Raw genomic sequence first — 18,875 nt, 5'->3', positions numbered from 1 at the left:
TTCAACAAACTGGGAAATTTCGGTAAAGTAATTCAACCTCTTTGTTTCTGGGAAAATTTGGAGCTTATTGTTTTTAGCATGGTACAAGAAATAATACCAAGGACTATGCACGACTGACTAATGTGTTTTGCATGTGAAAGCTTTCAGGAAACTGCTCTAGAAAGTAAAACTTTACTGTAAATAATACATTCATAGACAGTTTTAAAATGGAAAGAAGTACTTAATGCATGGAATAGATTATTCATTAGCCATTACCTAGTTCTATTAGGTGACTGCTGGTAATTCCCATTAAAGCTCTGGATTTCTCAGGCACTCCTGGCAGGGTTTCTCGTTGTACTCAGTAAATGGAGTTAATTGCACTGCCTGTTCTCTGGTTTGTTTTCCAGAGTGTATAAATACCTTTGGTTTTAAAGGCAATATTGAGGTAAACATTTGTGCTGCTATTAAATACCATTGTGGCACCAGAGAAATACTTCACACTTTAGCACTGGCCATCTGTGGACTTGAGGTTTTCTCCTTTTTTTGGGTTGATTATGCTTCAGAGCACAGACTTGCTAAGTGATAACTCGAAATAAGTACATCTGCATCCTCCATTCACGCAGTCCTAGTGGGGGTTTGGGTGTGGTTTTTTTGGTTTTTTTTTTTTGGTTTTTTGGTCCAAATAACTACTCAGCATCTGGGCAGGTGTCCACAGTAGAGGTGGGCTCCACGTCCCCTGGCTGTCTCCTTTGCCAGCAGCTACCAGCAGCTCACCAGGTTGGTTTTGGGAGATTAACATTCAGGCCTTTGCTGCAGAGATAGAACCACAGGTTCTTTCCTGTTTGACAAGACCTCTCAGACCATCGAGTCCAACTGTAGCTGCATGTTTTAGGGGTAAATAAAGTACATTAAGTTTAACAAGTCACTTTTTGTGATTCTTCAGCAGTACTGACACTCTTCATGGGGCCACAGAGATGTGTCTTTTCATCCTGCTCCAGGCCTGGTTGATTGTAGGTTCAGTCATATTGATTTGGAGGAGCCTCAAGAGATTTAATAGACCATCTGCTTCAGGAACCAGACCAAGGGCTTTCCTGGCTACTCATGTAATTTCTTAGGTGATTTCTTAAGTGATCTTTTTTTGCCATCTCTTTTTCTGCCTAACTTTGTCAGCTTTGTACTGGACCCTTGGATTTATTTATTATTTAAGTGGATTAAACAGCACAGGCAAATGTGCATGTCAGGAGCTTTAAAGAAGGGAAAGAATTTCTCAGGAAGAGGTTGGAAAGTGCAGGGCACTCTTACTATTGTGTTTTGCTGCGAGGAAAAAGCCCCTTATCCATCCATGATGGAAAAGGAGATAGAAGAAGGCAGGCTAAGAACATAATAGTAGCCAGAAAGAGCTGCTCTGCAGACCATATCAAATTGGGCATCAGGAAAGCATCAGGGAAACGTTGCTTGTTCTTTGTGGTTACAAGCTGCAGTGCTAAAAAGTGAATTTTGTTATTCATTACATCCATGTTTGGATTTCATGTGGTGGCTTTTTGAAAGGGTATTTTATTGTATTTATGAGACAGATGTAATTACAAGAAAACTGGTTTTCTTGTGTCAAAACTGTCAGTGAACACCCCTGAATGGAAGGCAAGCGCTTGTATCGTTACAAGGGCTTGTGGACAAACGTGTGTCAGGGGTTTTTTTTTGACTTCTCCCTTTGAAATATGTAATGGTGAGGGAGAAAGACATTAATTGGAGTTGTAAGATGAAGGTATGTGGACAGTCTGAGTTCTGGATCCCCCTGTTCCTTGACTCCTACATCTGACTTTGGCTCCTGTGTTCATTGGAGCACCGGGGGTGATAGTGCCATGGCTTCTTTAGCTCCTGTGGCATGGCCAGCAAGTCCCCTGGCTTGTGTATTGCTGTCTATTTAAAAAAAAAAAAAAAAAAAAAAAGGCTGTGGGGAAGACTTCTGGGGTGCAATGTTGGCATGGTCTAAGCAGAGCAGCAGAGAGGCCTCAAAAATAATAAAAAAAAAAAGGGATTCAGCCTGATGGGCAGCTTTGCAGCTGGGACAACCTCCAGAGGAAGAAAAGTGGGGGTGATGAGGTGACACCACAGTGGGAGAATGTCTCTGGTAATTAAAGGAGCTTAATTCACCTCAAAAGCAAATTATTTTATAAATTCTGCATTACTTCTCTCTCTGGATGTTCTCCTCTTGCCCAACTATTTCAGGTCAGCTGAGTGAACAGCTTGGGAGGTGCAAAGCTGAGACAGCAGCTCAATTCTAGAAGGTGCTGAGAGTCCCTGAGTCCCACTAAAAGGATTCCCTGACTTGATCTCAACATTTTAATCTCCATTAGGATTAATAGCAAAAAATCACATTGCACTTTCTAGTTAATGGGACCTTTTGTTTTTTGTCCCTCGTCCCATCCACACACAGACATTAAGGGTGGCAACAAGAGCTGTAATGGCTGTACCTTGATTCAAACTCCTGGCACTGAGAGCGGCACCAGCCTGGGGATTTATTGCTGCCTGTGTGGATCCTGTTTGTTTTTTCCTATGGAAATCCAAGTTTATACAAGGGCCATCAGATGGAACCTGCACGCCTTTATTATTACTAATAGTGGCTGGGAGTGCAGATCCAAATGATGCATAACATCTTTTTTTTTTTTTTTTTTTTTAAAGTAAACCTTAAGCCAAGTTAAATGAACTTTAAAAGTGAACATGATTCATAACAGATACCATTTTAAAACTGACCAGACACAGCAAATGTAAATTCTGTCCTTTTAACTGTAAAATGTTTAAGCTTATTTGCAAAGGAGTTTGAAAAATTAAAACCATACCTTCTCTGTGTTTCTCCAGCCATGGAGAAACATCAGAGTTTGCATTTGAAAGGATGGCAATACAAACTGTAGAGACAGGCTGGATGTCTACTTGAATTATCCTGCTTGTTGAGGGGAAGTCTTAAACTGATGATCACATATAATCTGTAATGTATTAAAAGCATATTCTTTATTGGAGTCCCCATATTACATTTCAAATACATTTCCATGGAATGTTTCAAAATGTCATTTAAAATTATTCCTATTTTCATTGAAATGGCATGTGTCCCCTCAACACTCATCTAGGACTTTATTATTATGATTCTTTGGACAGTTTAAAGACATGAGATCACTTTTTGTGGTTTTGTGTGCCTCCCACTACCTCTGTTCCTGCTCCAGTGCTAATGCCAGCTCCACATCCCCCCAAACAGTTTAGCTCCAGCTTCTTGGCCTGCACCAGTTTTGTTTCAGTTGATCAGAGGTTTGGATAACTTAAATATTTAGGCAATCTATAATAACTGTATCTCAAACAAACACTTATTGTAATGATCACTTGCAGTGCTTGCTATCATTAGGAAACAGAGTCCTGGCTTCCATTCCAGCCCCTCTTTTTTCTGTTGTGTTTTGCTTTGGTGGTTTTTTTTCATACCTCTGGATTGATTTCTGTCACCTGGAGGGTGGTTTTTGCAGTAAGAGGGATTTTGATGAAATTGCGTCTCTGAAAGCTGGAAGTTAACAAAGTATTTGTGAGTGCAACCAAACTAGAACCTTAAATACGTTACAGAATTATCCTGAGTGTTTATAGCCCAGCAGCAAAACTGAGTTTTATATCTACACCAAAAAAACCCCATGAGAAACATGAATTTTCAGCAGTGAAGATAGGCCAGGAGTGGGAGCTGGACCAGTGCTTTTTGAAGTCAGAGGGACTGCAAGGTGTCATTAAAGCACTTAAAAATAAAAGGGCTGCTGTGCTGAAAGGGGACACTTTGAGAAACATCACCTCAGCTGATTTAATTCAGCTTGCACTTCTGAAGAGTTGAGCTAAATTGAGCCCGTGCTTGTTGACTTGACTTGTTCATCTGACTTGGCAGAGTTGAGACACCTCAAAAAGAGGTGGGTAAGGCCGTGGGCAATGCCCTGGGCTTATTTTCCTGCATTCCTGTTTCACTCAGGACAGTGGAATTTAGTGGAAACATCCTCCATACGTAATGAACAAAGAAAAAAGAAGCTGCAAACACATTCAGCAGAATTCTAACCATTAATAGATTTAAAACACTGCTCTTTTGAGTGGATTTTCTGGGTTTGCCTGAAGAGTGCCTTGAGACATTCACTTAAATCCAACTCTTAACAGCTTTTGTTAAGGGAAGTGATTCAAGCAGTAGCTTGTGGAGATGTGTGTGCTTCAACCTTGTATTTTATTTACCACTGATGGCTTTGGGAGAGTTCCTAAAGTTGCTTCCCTGATGGGTGCTTGGAATGTGTCAGCTTTCCAAGGAGGGAAAAACCTCATCTTGAACACCTCATAAAAACAATGAACTTTCTGATCCTAAAAGTGCTAAAGAAGAACAACAGGTGTGTGGATCTTTCTGTCTGTTGGCTCCAAAAAAAACTTCTGCCACTTGGGAGCCGAGCCCTGTGTGTGCTGCACCCCCAGCAGGGAAACTCAGCCCTTGGAGACAAGTTGAGAAATCTTCCTGTGATGATGAGCCCTGTGCTGTGGCTTCCCCCAGCCAAAAAAACCCCCACCTTTCTTGTTAATGAACAAATCAAGGTTACCTTTGGTGAGTGATATCAAGGTTATCTGGTTTGGTTGAAGATCTCCCTGCTCGTTGCAGGGGGAGTTGGACCAGACGGCCTTTGAAAGGTCCCTTCCAACACCAAACCATCCTGTGCTTCTACAACTCTGTGTTTCTAATATTCCATTTTTGTGCGTGTTCGTTTATGGCAGAGAGGGATTATACTGAAAGTTGTCAGTCCTGTCTCCAGTCCCAGCGGTGTCAGATCCATCCAAAGCGGGAAACGCTTCAGACTTGCTGAGGTTTCTGCGCCTTTAAAATGGTCAACACATCTCAGGCTTCTGAGACCTTCTACTTTTCATTAAGTTAGCTTGTATTTCCTGCATTTCACCGTGCCATCTCAGGTGGTTTTTTTTTCCCAAGGAACCTTTGTTCCAGATCATCTGACTGTTTCAGGAGCACTTGAACAAGAAGAAAAACACGGCAGTCAATTAAAAACCAATTTTTTTGCTCTGGTGTCATTAATCAAATGCACAAGCAGTCCCAGCACTGACACCTGGCAGGGTTAATGTTTAAGACCTGTGGCAATTACAGCTCCCCTGAAAATCGCTTGGCCAGCAAGTCACATAAAAGCCTGTGATTATGAAGGAAATGGGAATTAGCAGAAAAAAATTAGGGAAACCAGTTGAAATACATTGGTAGCAAGGAAGGCAGAGAAAAATCTGACTGATTGGAGCTCCCCTGGGGAGAAGAAACAGGGTCTAAGGGTCACTCCTTCACTGAATTAGTAGTGTCTGTCATGTGAAACCAAAATAAAGCAGGAGCAGAAGCAAAAGATTTTCTGTAGAGAAATTGGACTCTTGTTCTCTTGCACCTCCATCTCAGGGAGGCCAAGTGCAATTAGTGGGCCGGTTTTTTTACTGATCCTTATTCAGCCATAATTCTTTTCTCTCAAATCTCTCTTTCTTGGTAAAGAATGTGATGCCCAGAGGTTTGACACACAGGTATTTTTATCAGTGAGCTATTCAAAGGTTACTCTCAGCCGTTAAGCTCCTCGTCCAGCCCATCCTCTGCTTTGAGTCTTTGCACTCCCCAAAAGTTACACAGCTGGAATAAACACAGCTTAAATGAAAACTCTTGTGGTCAGAGCAGACTGCAGTGCATGTGTTTTGCCTCACTGGAGAACATTAGCTGGGTGCTTTTTGTGCCAGACGCAATCGTACCTGCAGAAAATATCTGGTGAATAAACAGGAGTTTAAACAAAGAGTGTTGACCATTTGGAGCCAATTTTTGTGGTTTCAATCGCTGTAAAAGCGTTGGAACAACTGAAAAAATGAAAGAACTGAAAACCCAGCGTGGGGGCCGTAATCTGAGTTTTATGAGCTTCATTTAGGGTCAGGGAAATATTGAGAGATAAAGAGTGGCCCCTCTTCCTGCTTGGCCAAAGTTTCAGTGTCTCACCTGAAAGTATTTCCCTGCTGTGGCATCGGAGTCCATGGAATGGATGATTCCTTGTGTGCTCTGCTGCAAACACCTCAACTATCTCACAAGGCTGGAAAGTATAATTAGCCTCTGATTTAATGTTAGCTTACTTGGAATTGTGGCATTATCCAAAGAGCCAGTGATTAATTTCAAATTGTGGGACCAATTCAGCAGCAGTGGAGAAAACAGTTGATGAAAATGCTGAGCTATGGTAAATGAAAAAGATCTGAGGCAGTGCCAAATTACTGTGAAAATTCTGGAGTTTGGGTCCAAACAGCCTCACTGTTGCAGGATGGAAAGTCACTTAATGGAGCACAAACATCAGTCGAGCAGAAATTACCAAAAAACTTCAAAAGTCACCCCAGGTATTTGAAAAGGCAACAAAGTAAAAGAAGTTTTAAAGCTGTTTTGGGATCTTTTTGCTCTCATCATTTTTTTGTGTTTCTTGAATACCAACTGCCTTAGAGCTTGCATTCAGTTTTACTGTAAAAATGGCAGTAAAGCAGGTTGTGGTCATTGCAGTTATTTTGAGTGAAAAATCCTTGTTTTACCAGGACAAAAAAAAAAAAAAGTAATGAATTGGTCAACCTGTACAAGAAATTAATATTTATGACTTATTTATAAAAGCTAATGGCTGCCCCATCCCTGGAAGTGTCCAAGGCCAGGCTGGATGGGGCTTGGAGCAATTTGGGAGAGTGGAAGGTGTCCCTGCCCATGGCAGGGGGTTGGAAGGAGAAGATCTTTAAGGTCCCTTCCAACCCAAACCATTCCATGATTGTGTGAAATGGTTTGTTTTGACTACACATAACACACATTAAAAACTAGGATGGAAAGAAAAGATGGCTGTGCAGTCTCGATGAAAATACAGCAGAAATTCTGTTTCCCACAGGAAAATAATTAGCCCTATCATTTGTAATAATTAAAATAGAACCTACTTTGCTTCATTGCAGAGCTAGTTTTTTGTAAAGCTCAGAATCTCAGAGGTAACAGAGTAGGGAGGATTCCTGGGAGATGATTCCAGGTGGAATATCCATCCTGGGAAGTGCAGGTGACTGTGGTGGGCAGTCCTGTCCTCGTGGTCTCCCCCTGCTCTGCACAGTGGACAATCTTTAGGCTGTTCCTGTAAGATCCCATTCTTCCAACCCCTCAGTTCACGCTGTTCTTTGAGGTTGTAGCAGGATGCTCTGCCCTGATAAGGGTTATGTTCTTTGGCCTGGAATCCAGTCAAAGAATCCAAACAACCCAGGGGGCTGCTTTTAGTGTTGAACTGTGCTAAAACCAGCCTGGCTCACCAACTGCAAACACACATCCTGCTGTTGGGAGCAGGACTGGACAGATAAGCTGCTCCCTGACCTGTGAATCTGTGACTACCAGTCAATCACTTTGTAACTAGAAAAGCCCAGTCCAACTTCCGTATGGCAGATTCTTCCACAGACTTTCTTGGAGTGTGTGGAGCTTCTCCCATGAAGCAGGGACAGCTCTTCATGGGCACTGCCCAGGGGTTAAAAGGAAGAGAGAGCCCTGCCCACAATCCTTGTGTAGTGAATTATTAATCTCTCCTTAATGATTGTTTCCCTTTTGCCAGCTTTGATACAATTGTTTTAATATAATTGCTTTAATACAGTGCACTGTACCATTTTATGCTGTATTATGCCCTACTGGTAGTTTCTAGCTTTTCTCTGTATAGTAAATAATTCTGATTAGGGTCATTAGCCTGTTCATTTGTCATAATAAATTACTGATTTTATATAAATATATCTGATTTACCGTCATTAAAGCCTGCTGGGTAAAGGGATCTAATCACAGCTCTTTAATTCCTTAAATTTAAACTGTTGTCAAAGTCTGGGGCTGTGGTTGGATCCAGTTACCCTCAGGCTCCTCTCTGAGAAGGAGTTTAGAAAGCAAAGGGGTCCTTTCTGCACCTCATACCTCAACAAGAGAGATTTTCTAATAAATTTTGTCTAATCTTCCTACTCCTCCACAGCAGAGGTCAGTGGGATCCCTGCCTTGCCCAAGATAAGCTTGTTCTTTATAAAGTTCCATTTCAATGACCATGCAGAAAATCAGTATATTTTCAAGTAGTGGAATGGTAAGGGGAAGAAAGAAGCAACTTCTCTGTGCTATGGCTATGAATTAAGTATTTTGCTTCCAAAACAAAATTAAAGAGAGAGAGGGAAATGAGGAAGGAGGGTCTGGCTGCACAATTGCCCTGCCTGGTCCTCGGTGAGGAGGGACCAGTTCACATCCTTCAGACTCAGAAGGGAAGAGCCCATCCCCTTGAGGTGGGAACTGGGTATGGAATGGCAACTGGGAGGAAAAGGGAAAGAAGTTACTGAGAAATGTGTCTGGGAAGTGGCAGTGATGTAAGGGGATTTTCTGGCTTTTCAAACTGGTTAATAGATTTTAAAATAGTGCCCTGGTAATGCAATTGGTCCTAAAATCCTCGTGTTCCAACTGAAGAAATATGGGGATGTTTATATACTAAGACAATATGTTGTATTATGCATTATGAAAAATATGAATCAATGTAAGAAGACATTTAAATTAACCCCAAACTGGCTATTTTCTTGTATATTTAAAACATCTGGTCTAGAACAATGCCATATTCTGCATTTTGTGTATCTTAACATGCTGCCTGTTTTTTGTATTTCAACAATATCTTTCCAGTAAGTACAGTTCATGCTGGAAAGGGGGTTGTTTGGGTGGTTTTTTTTTTCCCCTATTTATTATTCTCTATTATAAATAGGAGGCAAATGGACTTTGGAACAAGTCCTGTAAGAAATGACCCTTTAGTAATTTAGTTATGTTATTTAGTAATTTATTATTGCTAAAATGACGTGTAGACTTAGACAGCAGGTAAAAATATTGACAAAATACAGTAAAAGTAAACTAGTTTAATCAAGATCTTCCTTTTTCTCAGTCTTTCAAGCTTCACTACCAGCATGCCAACTGATTTCACGAGGCCCTTTATTAGACAAAATATAGCCAGCAAACTGATAATGACAATAAAATAAAAATAACAAACCCTTTGTATTAACTGCATCGAGTCCTCCATGATTCAGTACTTAAGTACTGCTTCCAGTCTTTAATTTCCATGATATTTTTGCTGGAATCTTGTTTGCTTTTCAAATGCATTGTTGAGCTCTATGTTGATATCTATTCCAGATGTTTTTCAAGCCCTGCTAATTTGTTTTCCACATGATACCTACTTACAGAACCATTTCACTTGTAGTTATTGCAATTGTATCTGCTAGCTGCATTCCCTTCTGGATGTAACATTTTTCTTCCATCAGGAGAGGTTTTCCCACTGCTTCTGCTATTTATTTCTGTATTTCCATAGCAGCCTCCAGGTGCATTTGAAGTCTGGTTCGTGTGCCTGCTGGAGCTTACAGGTTGAGATTTGGAATTGCAAGCAGGTTGGTGCATTAGTCCCTAGGAATAGCCTTTGGAAAACGAAATCAGAATTAAACCTCGGTTTTAGAAATAGAATAACAGAGGATTTGGTTGTAGCAATCAAGCCTAATCTTTGCCATAATGCAACAAATGGCTCTGATATTATTGTAAATTCTGTAAGCAGTTAATGGGATTTAAACATGCACTTAGACACTTTGCTGTGCTCACAATATCTTCTGTGGTTGGACAAAATATCTGACCTTTTCTGATACATTATTAAAAGGAAAATAAGAAAACAGGGTCACAAAACTAGTCCAGATCAAGAACTTTATTATTCTGGCTTTCTAACATCCAAGCCTACATCTGAACTGCAGTTTGGCACTATCAGAACATCCTCAGTGTCTGCTAATATATTTTTCTCCTTTACCAGGTCTATCTTTAGTTATTTGCAACTCCTGTTTCTTCTTTCAGGCCTTTCTTTGCTGTAAACCTTGAAATTATTAAAACCCCTAATAGGCTGGGAATAATTTAGCCAATGTCAACAGAGAGAATGAAGCAACACCTGGGGATATCACCTCAGAATTCACAGAGTAATGTAGAATATACTTGAAAAATTCATGTGATCATGTCCAACTCAAGGCCAGTATCACACTCCAAGCATCAAACCTGCACTTGGTCTGCAATAACCTTCTTCTCCTTCTCTACGTGGTACCCAGTTGGCTTTACAAGTCTTTGTGAGGAAGGACCTAAGGAGTCACTAGTGCTGGTTTAGCAAAGTCAGAAATTAGAAGACTTCTGCTTTCACCTCCCTTGGCTGTGTCTCTGCTTCTGGTAACACCTTCATCTTACATCCACCATCTTCCCTTGCCTGCTTGATTCAAGCTAGGCAAGAAATCAAAAAGTCACAGAATAGGCTGAGTTGGAAGGGACCCCGAAGGATCATCCAGTCCATCCCTCAGCCCGGCACTGACCCATCCCCAAGAGTCCCCCCCTGTGCCCCAGAGGATCATCCAAACCCTCCTGCAGCTCTGGCAGCCTTGGGGCTGTGCCCACTGCCCTGGGGAGCCTGTTCAGTGCCAACCACCCTCTGGGGGAAGAACCTTTTGCTGAGATCCAAACCTGAGCCATCCCAGGTCTCTGAGGTACCCAGGGTAGGTACTGAGACAACCATGCTGTCGATGTACCAGGGAAAGACCAAGTTGTTAATGTGAAAATTGGTCTTAAAGATAAAATTGCGCTGGAGAAACACGTTTGGTAATTAACTGGAGCAGGCAGCAGCTTTCTTGGCACGGCTCAGTGTGGTTTCCGCTCACTGTGGTCTCTGCTAAAGCAAACTTTTCTGTAATTACAGGTTCAAGCCAGTGTGCAAAGTAAATAACACAAATAAAGCCCCCTCTTTTGGTGTAGTTTTGAACTCTGTTAGGTCCTGTTATCTGGTATGCAGACAACTCCTAAATCTACTGGCGTTCTTCTTAAGGAAATTAGTATAGTTAGGTAATATAAAACTATACTTTAGGAGGATATTGGGATTTATTAACAGAATTACATTAATATTTAGTTGTATATTCATCTTTAAATGACATTTAATGTTGCTTTCTGAAACAGAAATAAGTACAAATGAAAATAACAACTGGCAAACAGAAATTAAGTCCCTAAACAGATATGAAATTTAATTATCTCCATCTTTGTGGCAACTTCTCTAGGAAGATTTCCAGGAAAAAAATATTTTGTTACTTATGTTTTACGCACTGTAGTTTATATCACAGTTCTGTATGAACACTGTCTGCATGCTGAAAAGGGTTATTTGAAGAAAAAATATTTTTAAAGCACTGGCTTGTGTCTTTACCACTCCTTCAGTAATATTCTTATGAACAAGCTATTGCAATTAGTAGGTTAATTCCATTATGTAGCAAAAAATCTATTAAAAAAATCTTACTTTTAAGGTTTTAGCATGCTGTAATTTAATGTTTTTTTAATAAGTACTTTCTTCATATATTGAATTCCTAAATCTTCATCAGATGGGAACAAACTTAGGTGCTACATCTTTTTTTTTTTTTTCAAGTAGAAGGTTTTTACATTAAGAATGACAATCCCCTGTTTCAAATTGAAAATAATCTGGGTCTTTAACTTTTTTCAGTTATGTAATAATGTTTTTTTCTTATACGTAAATATTGTCCAGTATTTATAGAAAAAAAAACCAATCGCCAAGTACCAATCAGCTTTTGTAACTACTAAAGGAAGCATTTCACTTCCAGGTTTGCAAAACTCTCATAAACGGGCTGGACACAGTCACAAATTGCTTTTCAGTTGTGATCAGCCCTCCCTAATGAATTTGGACTTCCTAAAACTGCTCCAGTCGAATGCGTGTGCATAATGTTTCTATGAACTTCTCAAATGCTCACAAATAATTGCACTTGGCAATGAGTCCTTTGAAAAAGGATTGTGTTACCTTTTAGAAAAACTTGGCTTGAACTGTGCAAACTTGTTGGTGAAACAAGTAAAGGTTCTACAGAAGATTCTGTTTCTTGAGAATCTTGGCCTTTTTGTACTCAGACTAGTGACGTAGTTTTTCACTTAAGGTGCCTCTCTGCAGAGAGGAATTAACGGTGGACATTTGATTTGTATTTTTAATGGGAAATTAATGGTGTATTTTTGATTTAGAGACGTTTATAAATCACGAGGAAAGTTCTATCACCACCCTTCAAATTCTTTATTATATATTGCTCTTAGGTGAGTTGGACTATATGGAACTACAAAAAAAAGCCCCTCATTATCAGCCTTTTCTCTGTTTATAAGATTGGGTGACTTGCGTCATATTTACCTTGCTGCTCTCAAAATAATATCCTCGTGTACTGCGACATTTCAGATTATTCCACTCTGGCTCTCTACTTTTTTGTGAATAAAACCAAAAGCAGTGAAATAACAGAATGGGATAAATCCACCCTCTGTTCCTGTGCCATCCTTTTGGAAAGGACAGTGTGGTGCAGGGGTTGAGAAGACTGTCTTCCTCACTGACCACCAGCCAGGCTGAAAACTGTCTGCGAGGCATATTCCCCTAATAGATTGGCTTAAAATATATACTAGATTAAGTGTCAAATAAGTTGGTATTAAATCCTTGCAGTGTGTTTGCCGTATTGAAGGCTGGATCCTCACCTCTGGGGATTAACAAATTCAGTGGCTTAAGCCGGAGACGTTTTGTAAATACACCCCCCATAAATTACACATGGGCTTTTGGGAAGAACCCAGACTGTGCTGTGGGATGCCCAGCCAGCCTGGGATGGCCAACACGTGGCTTTTCCATTGCCTGTGGACCTCAGGAATGCTCCCAACTATGTGTCTGAGGCTGGGGCTCCATCAGCCCAGGGGCATGTGCTGCTCTGGGGGCCATCCTAAGTTCTCCTTCTGATTTTTCAGATTTGCCACCATACAAAAAAAAACCCCCTAAAATCTCTCTTCCTCCCCATGAATCCTGTTTCTTCATATGGACCACCTTGATCCTCTGCTGTCCACAACTCTTTCTACACTGAGTTGCATCATCGAACGTGGTGCCACGACCAACTACATCCATGCTTTTTAATATCAAATTGGGAAAACTTGCACTGATAAAGCACCATGTCGTGTGTGTGTCTCTCTGTGTGTGTGTGTCCCCCATTTTCTAATGTAGCTAAATTCAAATTAATGCTCTCGACTTACTACATGTTGGCATAACTTACATCATGGCTAGGTCTCTTATTTCATTCAGTCTTGTGATCTGATCTGTGCTGCCACATGCATGTGCTACACATTATGAATAAAGCTTTAAAAAGCCTCCTTTTAGAGCTGTTTATGTTATGTGATTGAGTCCTGGTAGAGAGAAAATTTGCCAGGACTAAAGGTTATTACTGGCTGTTCTGCAACTAATATTGCCTAGAACTAAAGCAATTAGGCTTGACAAAATATGAGCTGCTTAAAAAAAATTCGCTTTTGGAAGTTGGGCTTGTAATGGAACTTGATTTAATACATGCTACTGACGTGGAGATTTTAATTAAAAGAAAGAGAGAAAAAGAGCTGCTCTGCTAATGGGGATGGAAGAGAGATTGGTCTGCAGGTGATCAGAGTGGAGGGTTTTTTTGTAACAAAATGCTTCCCTGAGGGGATGGGGTGGGTGATAGAACATGGATGGATCTGGACGGAACACTAATGGTCAACACAAAACAGTGACAAATAACCTGTTTTGTCATTGTATCATTTCCTTCTGGGACAAGAGAGATGTGTTTTCAGCAGATCATCTTTATTACACAGAGCAAACCCCACAGGGTTTGGCCACGAGTGGTTGCCGTGCATTGAGAAGCACTAATTTCCATAATGTTTCATTATGTGGTTGTCAAAAAGAAGATGAAAAAAATGCTGTAGGATCGTCCACAAGATTCTCACTCATCATTTCGCAAGTGAGCCTTGACTCAGCTTTAGCTTACACCAGCAGTGTCTAAAATACAGATGTGTGAATACTTTATTCTTTTATTTCTCTGGCCAGGCCCAAAAATTTTGGGCTGAGTTGCATCACTTTGAGTCACTGTGAAATGAAACCTATTCTGTTTTCCCAGCAGGGTGAAAAACCGAGCCAAAAATCTGGAAACAAACCAATTCAGAATGCTCAGTTCAAAAAATAACACACTTAAACTGTGTGATTATTTTTCGATGTTTCATATTTAATTTTGAGTTAAATAAGATTAGTCTTTAGACATTCATGTTGAAACACAAATAGTATTTAATAAGAATTATTTTTTTCCCCCTCTCAGAATTTTTGGAGGCTTTCAGTTTTATTTTTGGCACCAACTTTTGCTTGAGTTTGGTAGTCCTTGTGTCTGGCTTGAGTTTTGAAAGGGTTTTGCCAGCTCCACTGAAACAACCCAGAGGATATTCCACCATGAAGACATTCCATATTGGCGCTGGGATTATTTAAATTGCTTTTTCCAACACTGTTGCTTCATGTGATTCTCTCAGTCCTCTGGGGTTTAGTTTTCAGTTGTGAGTCACTGATAAACAGGGGAAGAGGCAGGATTTCTAATTCTCTACCTTTTTTCTATACTAAGAATAAACCAAATGTCATAGAAATAAATACTGGGCTAAATGCTCGAGTTCTGTGTTTTTTCCATTAGGTGGTAATTTAGCTACATAAACACAATTGCAATGTAGCTGTTCTTATTTCTGTAGAAATCTAGGTATTAATTTTTCTAATCTATAATTGCATGTAGCACTGATTAAACTGTGAAAGAATGGTGGGAATCTGAAGAGCAACCTGGCCAAGACAAACCAGGAGGCATCAAAGTGAATCTTGCAGGAGCTTCTCAGAATTTTCTGCCGCGGTGCATTTGGGGATTTTTGATTTCAGGGTTTTCAATCAAATCGAGCTGTTCAGCAACAGCAGCAGCAGAAAGGTTCACGTGCTCTTAAATAACCTCGCAGCGAGATGTTTCTAGGAAAAGCTGTATTTACACGACCTGTCACAATTGCCTTTGGAGATTGCCCGTGTAATGACGAGCAAATCTAGTTTGCTGAAAGTGCTTTAAAGTGTTTGACAGACACTTCCAAGAAGTTGGAAGACAGAAAATAATGTGAATGGTTTCATGAGAGGAAAGCCTCAAGGTTGCTTTAATTTAGAATTCCAGCGAAGCATAAAGAGTATAATTATTTGTATTTTGCTGCCTTTTTCTAAACTGCATAATGCAGCCATTCTTCCAGTTCTTGAAGTTGTCATTTTACAGTACAGTACAGGACTGCAGTGGTAACATATTTTCCAAAGGTCAGTTTTCCAATTATAATCCAAAATTTGATGTTAATATTTTTTCTTATGGCCATGTTGTAACCGCATTCTGTTAATTTCATAAAGATACCATTTAGCTGAGGTAGGTGGGATTCTGGGCATACGAACAGTCACCCAAATGTCAACAGTAAGCAGTAACTGTAACTACTGACTTCCCATCATTTGCAAAAAAATATTTTCCCAAAAATTACAGCATGTAGAACTAGACAGCATCCAAGTCTCTCGGTGGGAAATGACAGAGATTTTCTTATGGCTCTATATATTCCTGAATACTTTAAAGTCTCATTAGGTTTTGCAGGCAACCTCACGCACTCTTCAGCTAATATCTGGGATAAACTTGTTTGCCAAGCCCTAAAAAATGCAGCAAGTATCAACAATTCGGTATTTTTATCTATTTCCTTTCCATCACCCTCAACTAAAACAGACCTCCAGAGAGAGTTGACACAGAATCATCGCAGAATTCGTTTAGTAAATGTAAACATCAGAACAGGAACAAAAGGTGGTATTTTACTTAGTACTGGCTCTCAGATTCTCGCATTTTCTTTACATTGTTTGCAGTAAACGCATTATTTACATACTTTGGCATATTTAAATATAAGCTTCCACCCTAAATGCTGCAAACCACCGAGACTCAACCTCAGTCGCCATAGAAAAATTCCTTAATTGCTTTGGGATGGGGAAAGATCCCAAAAGCCTTTCTTGTTCTCCTCGGTTTACGCTCGGTTTTAAAGCACGAGCTCCGAGATCCTGCCCTTTCACTTTCCCCTGGAGCCAGAGCCCATAAACTGGGCAGAGGCAGCAGAGTCTTGTTGGGTGATGGAGGAGGCCGAGGGAGCTGAGACCTCTGTGGTCCAGGCCGAGGGCAGCGCTGGTTCGACGTTAATAAAATACGCGTCGTGTTTCCCCCCTCCCGCTATAAATAAACAGCAGCTCCTGGTGCAGCTCCTCAAACGCGTTCCAGCTGAAAGCCTCGCTTTCTCGCAGGCTTTTGGGGAGTTCTGTGTCCAGGTATTTGGAGAAGCAAGTATTCAGGAGGGAAGGAGGCAGGTGAGGGTCACTGACCGGCTCATAAAGGAGGGGAAAGCACCCGGTTGGATGGGCACTGCCCACGTCAGTTGTGTTGGTCACCCAAAACAATCACCCAGGAAACTCTAATTGCCTGGCTTATTTTTCCAGTTTTGAACCACCTTCGGGGGGAGATAATGAGGAGCTGTGAAGGGTGGAGAAAGCCTTAGGAATTGTTGTTTTGCTCATGCACACTGCAAATGTCCTGCAGAAGGTGCAGGAGAACTTATCTTCATCAGTTCTTCGGGGCACAGAAAGGCCCCTTGATCCCTTTAAACTCTGTGTCTGAGAGCAGAATTTTCAAAAATGAAATATTTCAAAAGAATTCAGGATGGTCCTTTTGTTTGTCTTTTAATAATGTCAATATCTTTCTAAATTCCAAAGAGAAGGAGTTACTTTCTGGTAATTTCACCTGAACTTCAGTCTAATTGAAATGTACCTAGTGTGTGACAAGGAAGAAAGTTTTTTTAATCTTGCCCTGTTACCCAGTATTTAAGTTGGGGTTTGAGATTATTAAAGAAATATATTTTCTGCATGAATGCATAAAATATATTAATTGCAATATAATATTTAATATATTATTTTATTATTCTTGCGATTATTTTTAATAATATAATATTTCTCTCAATTATTCTTATTTTTAATAGATACTTAGAGCAGTTTCTTGAAACCCTTTTTAATGGAAAATTACTGCTTTCCTCTTTGCTTGTTCTATCTTGTATCAATTTGGAGTGATCAAGACCCTGCATGTGGCAAAACAAAATTGAAAATGAACAAAAAAATGAAACCCTGAGCTCATTAAAATGAATGAAAAAGCTGAAGTGAGACACCACGGTCAGAATTTCACCTTCGGATTATTTGGTTTTACATTTTTAAAACGCCTTTTCAAAGTCATCCTGAAAAACTTGAGCGTTTCAGCCGGAAAACCTTTCCATGACCATCAGAAAGGAAGCAGAATCTTGCAAAGAGGGCGAGCTCTTCTGTATTTCACCTGGAAAAGGTGATTTATTTTCTGGCTAATTAGGAAGGCAGAGGTGAGCCTGGTAGCCCTGTGAGACCCGCAGGTGCTGATGTTTTCCCCCATTTTCCCCTGGCACTGCTGACCTGCAGCGTTCCAGCTCTCCCAGCCCGGCTCTCCGGAGCAGGAACGTCCAGTGGAGCAGCCAAAATTACGCCGTGGTTTTGCAGCACACGAACAAATGTGTTTTGCTTCGAGACCACCAAATGCATTTCCACTTGTGATTTGAACTGAATCTGAACCCAGGCCTCCCTCCTGAAGGAAATAAGGAATATATTAACCCCCTCAGCCCTGCTGGATTTCATGCCAGTGGCGGGATGTCACCATAAACACGCAAATATCATCCATCTGCTACAGGCAATCAGGTGTTCCAGGTCATATTTTACGTGAGCACCTTTGTAAAATTAGAATAAACACCAGAGTAATGACATGTCAGTTAATATTCATTTTGCTTCTCAAATGGCTTCATTTCCCATTTTAAACCTCTTCTCGAGTGCTATTAAATTCTGGCTCTTGATATGCACTAACGAAGCTTCTTCTTGGGTGTTCACCCCTCCTGCACTGTGTTCAGTAAATTAATATTTGATTCATCAGGCCTAATTCCATTTTCCACCATACTCTGTGTTTTCATTTATCCTGCAGCAAAATGAAGGTAAAAAAGTAACCAGCCTGAAATAGCAATTACTGGAACTGAGTCTGTCTGGTACAGGAAAGGGGTGTGGAACTCTTTCATCTGTGCAGTGCATGATAAATCATGCACATAAATGCAGAAATCATAGATAAATAAATGACTTACTTTAAGAAAGAAACAGTGCATTTCATAGTGAAATATTGAATATTATGCTTAAAAGCATTTCATAAAAATAAGTATGAATCAGCATGTGACAATTAGAGAAATTTTTAAAGGTACCATCACCTGTTTTCTATAAGCTGGTCCTTCCTATCTCTAAAGTACAAATTTCGTTTAATTTCTGCTGGGTGTCCAACTGTGGCTCCCCAAAACTGTTCAAAAGATTTTTACAAAATAAATTGCCAAGTGCTTTCTGCATCATTGATTTTCACTCTGCCATGACTGTTAAATGCAATCCTGAGTAAATAAAGTCGAGTAAGGGAGAGGTTTGTTAAGGATCTGATTTTAGACTTTCATGATCCCAGAAGTTTGTCTGTCAGTTGAAAAGCTGGCACCTGTATTTCAAATTTAATTACTTTGCTCACGTGGTGTTACCTAAGCAGCTGATTTGAACTGTTATCAGACAGCAGACCTGCCTGAGATAATGTAACTATAGTGATATTCTAGAGTTAGAATTTCTGAAGTGCTTACTATTGCCAGGAGAGTTATGGATCTCAGTATTTATTACAGGCAGGAATTGCCTTTTTATCAACCAGGACCTGCCTGTTCCTTGAAACAGTGTGTGAGGAAGTAATGTCTGCTCCCTTTACCTGGGGGACTTCATAGCTCAACACTAAAGTGAGATCTACATCTCCCCTGATGAGGCAATAGAACCATCCTGGGAGAAGCTCTTGTTCAGTGGTTGCAATCTGACAGTTTTATTGTTGGGGGTTTTTATCTTTTGAGGTATAAC

The sequence above is a fragment of the Empidonax traillii genome, unplaced genomic scaffold, assembly GCF_003031625.1.
Source record: "Empidonax traillii isolate 1590-97213 ecotype Southwest subspecies unplaced genomic scaffold, ASM303162v1 scaffold246:size859669, whole genome shotgun sequence".
Classification (NCBI taxonomy): Eukaryota; Metazoa; Chordata; class Aves; order Passeriformes; family Tyrannidae; genus Empidonax; species Empidonax traillii.
The sequence above is the reverse complement of the archived record's forward strand: the minus strand, read 5'-3'. Positions refer to the sequence as shown.